This window comes from Anguilla rostrata, chromosome 12, assembly GCF_018555375.3.
Source record: "Anguilla rostrata isolate EN2019 chromosome 12, ASM1855537v3, whole genome shotgun sequence".
NCBI lineage: Eukaryota > Metazoa > Chordata > Actinopteri > Anguilliformes > Anguillidae > Anguilla > Anguilla rostrata.
Window position 1 is genome coordinate 3,016,869 of NC_057944.1, and position 6,771 is coordinate 3,023,639.

The 6,771-nt window shown below is 43.8% G+C and overlaps 2 long non-coding RNA genes across 2 annotated transcripts; both read left to right on the top strand.

Annotated features, from left to right (window-relative positions):
• Positions 1-1,211: 1,211 nt before the first annotated feature.
• Positions 1,212-3,255, top strand: LOC135236942 (uncharacterized). Its single transcript, XR_010324716.1, has 2 exons — positions 1,212-1,370; positions 2,875-3,255. It is a non-coding gene; the product is annotated as an uncharacterized LOC135236942 (long non-coding RNA).
• A 2,699-nt stretch (positions 3,256-5,954) lies between these two features.
• On the top strand, positions 5,955-6,687 carry LOC135236941 (uncharacterized). Its single transcript, XR_010324715.1, has 3 exons — positions 5,955-6,044; positions 6,277-6,468; positions 6,529-6,687. It is a non-coding gene; the product is annotated as an uncharacterized LOC135236941 (long non-coding RNA).
• Positions 6,688-6,771: the final 84 nt, after the last annotated feature.

A 6,771-nucleotide genomic window follows, 5' to 3' on the forward strand; every position in this document is an offset into this window, starting at 1 on the left:
AGAAAAGGAAAACCCAACAAACAAGCTACTGGAACACTTTTCTAGTTGGCACAAATTAAAAAGAGCAGTTGCCTGGTATTTAAAATTAAAAGACATTCTTCAGTCACTCAGAGTGAAAAGAAAGGAAATCAAGTCTAGTCATGACACAAAGTCTCAAACAAGAGCCCAGAGCAAAATGATGTGTGACCAAATACAAGCTTTAAAGACTACACTTCGAAGACAGTCAATAAGTTTGGATGATCTGTTGAAAGCAGAAAGGGCCATCATTGTGTTCTGCCAAAGACAGAGATATTCAGAGGAAATGGCAAAGTTAGAGAAAACATCCTCTACTGGAAAGGCCTTCAACAGGCAAAGTAGCATCTACAAGCTTGATCCAGTACTAGAGGATGGAGTTTTACGAGTAGGAGGGAGATTGAACATGTCAGCAATGCCTGATGAGGCCAAGCGACCAATGATTCTGCCAAAGGATCATCACATTTCCACTCTTGTGCTTTGTCACATACATGAACACCTTGGGCATGTTGGCAGAAATCACATCCTCTCACAACTCCGGCAAAAGTACTGGATTGTTAATGCCAACTCCGCTACTCGTAGGGTAATATCCAGATGTGTTGTGTGCAGACGCATAAGAGGCAAGATGGGGGAGCAAAAGATGGCAGATCTGCCCAAGGAGAGACTGAGAGCTGATCTTCCACCATTCAGCAATGTCGGAGTAGACTACTTTGGGCCTTTTGAGGTAAAAAGAGGAAGAAGGCACGTGAAAAGGTATGGAGTTATTTTTACATGCATGTCAAGTAGAGCCATACACCTGGAAATGGCTCACTCGATGGACACTGACTCTTGCATCAATGCCTTGAGAAGGTTTGTGTGTAGGAGAGGTCAAGTCACACACATGCAATCTGACAATGGGACTAACCTGGTTGGCGCAAAAAATGAGCTGCAAAAGGCCATTGCTGATTGGAACCAAAATAAGATCCAGGAAGCAATGCTTCAGAAAGGAGTTCATTGGAGTTTTAATCCTCCTGCAGCTTCACATCACGGTGGAGTTTGGGAAAGACTTATCCGCATGGTGCGACAAATTCTTTATTCCATCCTGAAAGAACAAGAACTCGATGACGAAAGTCTTGAAACTCTACTGTGTGAAGTAGAAGCCATCTTAAACAGCCGCCCTATCACCTCTGTTACGGAGGATGAAAAAGACCTTGAGGCTCATCCTGCTTTCCCACCTGGATTGTTCCAGAAGTCTGACTTGTACATTAAACGACGTTGGAAACAAGTTCAGTACCTGGCTGACTTGTTTTGTAAAAGATGGACTCGAGAGTATTTACCATTATTACAAGAGAGACAGAAATGGTTTACTGTAAAAAGAGGTGTGGCAAACACGCCTGCCACAGGCCACCGAAGTGGCTTTCTTTGGGGCCCTCCAGCACAGAGACACAGGGAGATGATGTTAAAACAGTCCAGATTTATTTGCGAGGGTTTGGCAAGATCTTACAGCCAAAATGAGCAGGTGTAACAGTCATGACCGAAGCTCCCCTGTGTGGGCGGGGATGGCAGATTTAACCTGTGCGCAGTGATTACCTCACTACGCACAGGTGCAGCCACTCCTGTTCCTGGGTCCAATTAGCCTGGCCAATTATCTAATTCTTAACCAATTATCCAATTGGCCAGGTCTAATTAGCTTGACCCAGGGCAGGTGTGGCTGCTTAAACCAGCCATCCCCACACCACATACCCCTAACGCCAAACTGAGGCCAGGGAGAATCCCTGGCCGAAGCCTATTCCCCCCCCAGCACTCCAACCAAGCAACAAAAAAACCAAAAACACAAAAAAAAAATCCAAGCGCCCTTAACACTAAGGGCCCCGGAACAGTCCAGTACAGTCGTGACCCTCCCCGGATGATGAGGCAGCCCTCCCCCTCCTCCCTCTCGGAGCGCGGGGAGTCCTGGGCTGCTCGGCTGGCTGGTGGGGGTGTCACCGGCTTGGGCTGTTCCAGGGGCTGTGGTGGGGTGGCTGGGCTGGTGGGCTGGTGGGCTGGCCTTCTTGTGGCGCTGGGGACCAGGAACCCTCGTGGCTGTGGTGGCCGCTAGTCGGCACTGCTGGAAGGCTGGTGCAGGCTTTCCCCCTCACGGGCTCCGGGCAACCCAACCAGGCCGAAACAACGAACTAAAACCACCAACAGACAAGAAAGGAAGCAATACGGCGCGGCCACTGCTTGTGCGCCGCCCGTAGCTGACCCGCCTTCCCGGCCAAGTCCAGCTCACGGCGCGACCACCTCTCGTGCACCGCCCGTAGCTGACCTGCCTTCACGGCCAGGTCCAGCTCCCCAGCGTCCCAGCTGAGGATCGCTTCCTTCCCCTCCGTGGTCATCTCCCGCTCCCCGTTTTTGGCCTGGAGGATCCACCCGAAGCCCTGTCGGGAACACCTCAGCTGTCCCTCCTCCAGTGTGCTTCCTGGCTGGCCCTCCTGTGCCTTTCTTGTGCCGGAGCGGCCCCACGTTGGGCGCCACTGTGGCAAACACGCCTGCCACAGGCCACCGAAGTGGCTTTCTTTGGGGCCCTCCAGCACAGAGACACAGGGAGATTATGTTAAAACAGTCCAGATTTATTTGCAAGGGTTTGGCAAGATCTTACAGCCAAAATGAGCAGGTGTAACACAGTCATGACCGAAGCTCCCCTGTGTGGGCAGGGATGGCAGATTTAACCTGTGCGCAGTGATTACCTCACTACGCACAGGTGCAGCCACTCCTGTTCCTGGGTCCAATTAGCCTGGCCAATTATCTAATTCTTAACCAATTATCCAATTGGCCAGGTCTAATTAGCTTGACCCAGGGCAGGTGTGGCTGCTTAAACCAGCCATCCCCACACCACAAGAGGATTCCAGAAAGGGGATGTCGTAATGGTGGTCGACAGCACAGCTCCTTGTGGATCCTGGCCTCTTGGAAACGTACTCAAAGTCCAGCCTGACTCTAAAGGACTAACAAGAGCTGTTACACTCAAGACTAAGACTGGAGTCTTGGAAAGACCAGTGACAAAGCTCTGCCTGCTTCTTGAAGGCTCAGACGTCACTGAATGAAGATTGACCTGCTTGGCAAGACATAAAGATGAGTACCACATTGTACATTCACTCTCATTTCTTGATTTTTCTTTAATGTTTAGAATACATGTTTAGAACGGCTCCTTATATAGTATTTCTGTTTGTAATTGTTGCATAGGCACACAATTAGGGGCCGGTGTGTAGGAGCCATTATGTTGGTTTATAATAATTATAATAAGAACCCCAAAAAAGTATTATGGCATTTATTTATTCTGTTCTACATTTAAGTTGAAGTTATAATGGAATTTATTATGCATTTGTTATTTATTGTTTAGTGTGCATTAATTTTATGAGTGTGTCCCTCTATAGGTGAAGGGGGAATAAATTATATTTAAGATGGTGTGGTGACGCGGGCCGGCGGCAGTAGACGGGTGCGAGCGGAAACGGTCATTGATCGTGTTTTGCACAACCAAAGTGGACCTGTGGAAGCTGGAAAAGTTTAAATGGACTTTAATGTTTTTGTTTATTATTGCAGTTTTATGTTCATTTAATTTGTAAATAAATTCAACAAGAGCAACAACAATAATACGTTTTTATTTCAATTGCAACACGCGTCAGACAACTGCACCCAACTCCCAGTGTAGTGGATAAAAGTGGGAAAACGTTTACTGGAACATAGGAAACAAAAGGACAGAAACTGAACCTATTTTTACCACTACACTGATGGTAAAGTTCAATATGAGTGAGGTTTAGGTTCAACAGGGCTGGCTGCAATCAAGCTTGGCTGTGTTCAATCAGCTGAATCTAAATATCAATTACATTTGGTTAATTAGTTAATTAGTAACCGAGAGTTGCTTATGAGAAATTGATCATATGGGTAACTTTTTTTCATTAAATAAATGAAATAATTGAAAAATATCTTTTTTTTTTATTTACTCAATATCCCTTTGTCTGATATTACATTTTGTCTGAAGATCTGAAACCATTCAGTGTGACAAACATGCAATACTATAGAAAATCAGGAAGCAGGCAAATACTTTTTCACTACACTGTATGTGAGCCTCTTCTTGAAATGCAAAGCAAATCCCTGAAGATGCAGATAATAATTAAATTCAATTGTAAACAACAGAATTGTCTAATGTGTATATTCAGAATAGACACCTGTACTATAATTTAAACATAGACGCATATAGACACAGACAGAGGCGCACACATACACACAGAATGTGGCAATGAACATCTATATGGATTGCATTTCCTTTTTCAAGATCTGAGTTGCAGTTATTCTTGAAGGTAAACAATGTATTTTTTTTATTTTTTATAGCAGTAGCCAAGACTGGTGTATCACACTGCCCTTGAATGTTGAGTGTTCATGTGCCCCTCTAGCCAGTAGATGGCGCTCACTGTTCATTTAGTAGATGAGCAAGTACAAATGGCAAATGGTACTAGTTGGTTAAGGTGGTTTAATAATTAACTTTCTTTTCATTTCTTCAAATTCTTTTAATATTATGTCTTAATGTATGCTTTTTGTTATAATGACATATTTTACATCATTCCAGAAGTTTCTGATGAAAAGCCAGTTTTACAGTGGCTGGCGTAGGGGAATTCAGAGGTTTGTGGTCTCAAGCAATACTACAATTTCACAGCATTTTTTTCACAGTTATAAACATAGATAAATATTTCTGTTTAATGTTGTGCCAGTGCTTCTTTCTTCAGCATAGTGGTACACCTTGTTACATGAACCATAGGACATCTTTCTAACCAAAAATAGGAATAAACATAATGTTTTGAAGAAAAATCAGGTAATATAAACATTTACATCTGGAGGCATGACATTACTGTTTAATTTGACCCATACCCTTTTAAATACATTGCAGAACATCACATCTTTGAATAATCTTTGAAACACAAGCTGACCTTAGGTATTTATCAAATAGCAGCACAAACCCTACACTGAATAAATGAAACCAGCTTGCAAAAAATCTTGCATGTCATCTCATTGGTAAAAGGATTTATTTATCAGTTTGCTCCTGCTTAGTGTATTAGCCATTCACATGAATCTACCTCTACCTCCAGTGTAAAATTAATGGCAGTAATAAAATGAAACCTAAGAAAACTAATTTCTTAGAGGGATTTTTGCTACACTTCTAAGGGCATCTCATGGCAATACCTCCCTTTTTATTTGGCAGGTTAAACCCTGATATATGACAAGTGTAATCTTTTACACAAGTAGACTGTGACAGAATCTTCAAATCGCTGGATGAATAATTGTGGCCTTGAGTTCCTGTCTATGGATCCTCTCCAGAGAGAGCTTTGGCATCCTGGCAGTACCAGTGCTATCCGTGGCTGGCAGTGCCAGTGCTGTCTGTGGCTGGCAGTGCCAGTGCTGTCTGTGGCTGCCAGTGCTGTCTGTGGCATCCTGGCAGTACCAGTGCTGTCTGTCACTCTGGATAAGAATACAGGCATTTGGCAGACAATGTAATGTCGGTGGCATTCTGCAGTGCCAGTGCTATCCGTGGCTTCCTAGCAGTGCCAGTGCTGACTGTGGCTTCCTAGCAGTGCCAGTGCTGACTGTGGCTTCCTACCAGTGCCAGTGTTGTCTGTGGCTTCCTACCAGTGCCAGTGTTGTCTGTGGCTTCCTAGCAGTGCCAGTGCTGACTGTGGCTGGCAGTACCAGTGCTGTCTGTGGCTGGCAGTGCCAGTGCTGTCTGTGGCAGAGTGGCACAGTCAGTGTACTGAGGCCACAGGTCAGATAGCATGCTAGAATGCACTGTGGAAGGAAGTAGGTGGTGGCATAGTACATCCATACATATGTACGTACATACATACATACATACCATACATATATACACACACACATCCATACATATGTGCATACCATACATATATGCACACATACTGTATGTACCTACATATATATGGATGTATCATATATATTTATGTATGTAAGTAAGTGACCAAGTATGTAAGTAAAGAAGGAAGGAAGGATGCAAGTGGGTGCTGGACGGAGTGTGGCACAGTGGGTAAGGAACTGCGCTTGTAACTGAAAGGTCGCAGGTTCGAATCCCGGGTAAGGACACTGCCGTTGTACCCTTGAGCAAGGTACTTAACCTGCATTGCTTCAGTATATATCCAGCTGTATAAATGGATACAATGTAAAGTGCTATGTAAAAAGTTGTGTAAGTCGCTCTGGATAAGAGCGTCTGCTAAATGCCTATAATGTAATGTAATGCTGGCAGAGTACAGTACAGTAAGTAGAAGTAAGTTAGTAAGTAAGAAAGGAAGAAAGTGGGTGGTGACAGAGTACAGTAATAAGTGAGTAAATTAGTAAAACTTTATTGGTATAGCACCTCGTTAGAGTGGAATAACAAAGTGCTTCACAAGCAATAAATGAAAACAATATAATCTTAAAAACAAACAGTAACAGGCACACGTAAAACAGAACTAAAAAAAAAATAGGCCAGAAAGTTTGAACAGGTGGGACTTTTTAAAGGTGTCAACAGTAAGCACAGGTCTTATGTACAAAGGGAGGGAGTTCCAGAGTTTGGGAGCAACGGTTTTGAATGTTCAATCAAATTCAGTTTGACCTAGGGACATCCAGCAATCCTAGGTCAGAGGACCCAAGAGACATACTTACTGGTGGTGTAAAGATGGAATCACAAGAATTTTAAATTAAATTTTAACTTTGATGGGAAGCCAGTGTAATAAAGCAATTATCTGTGGGACATGAGCCCTT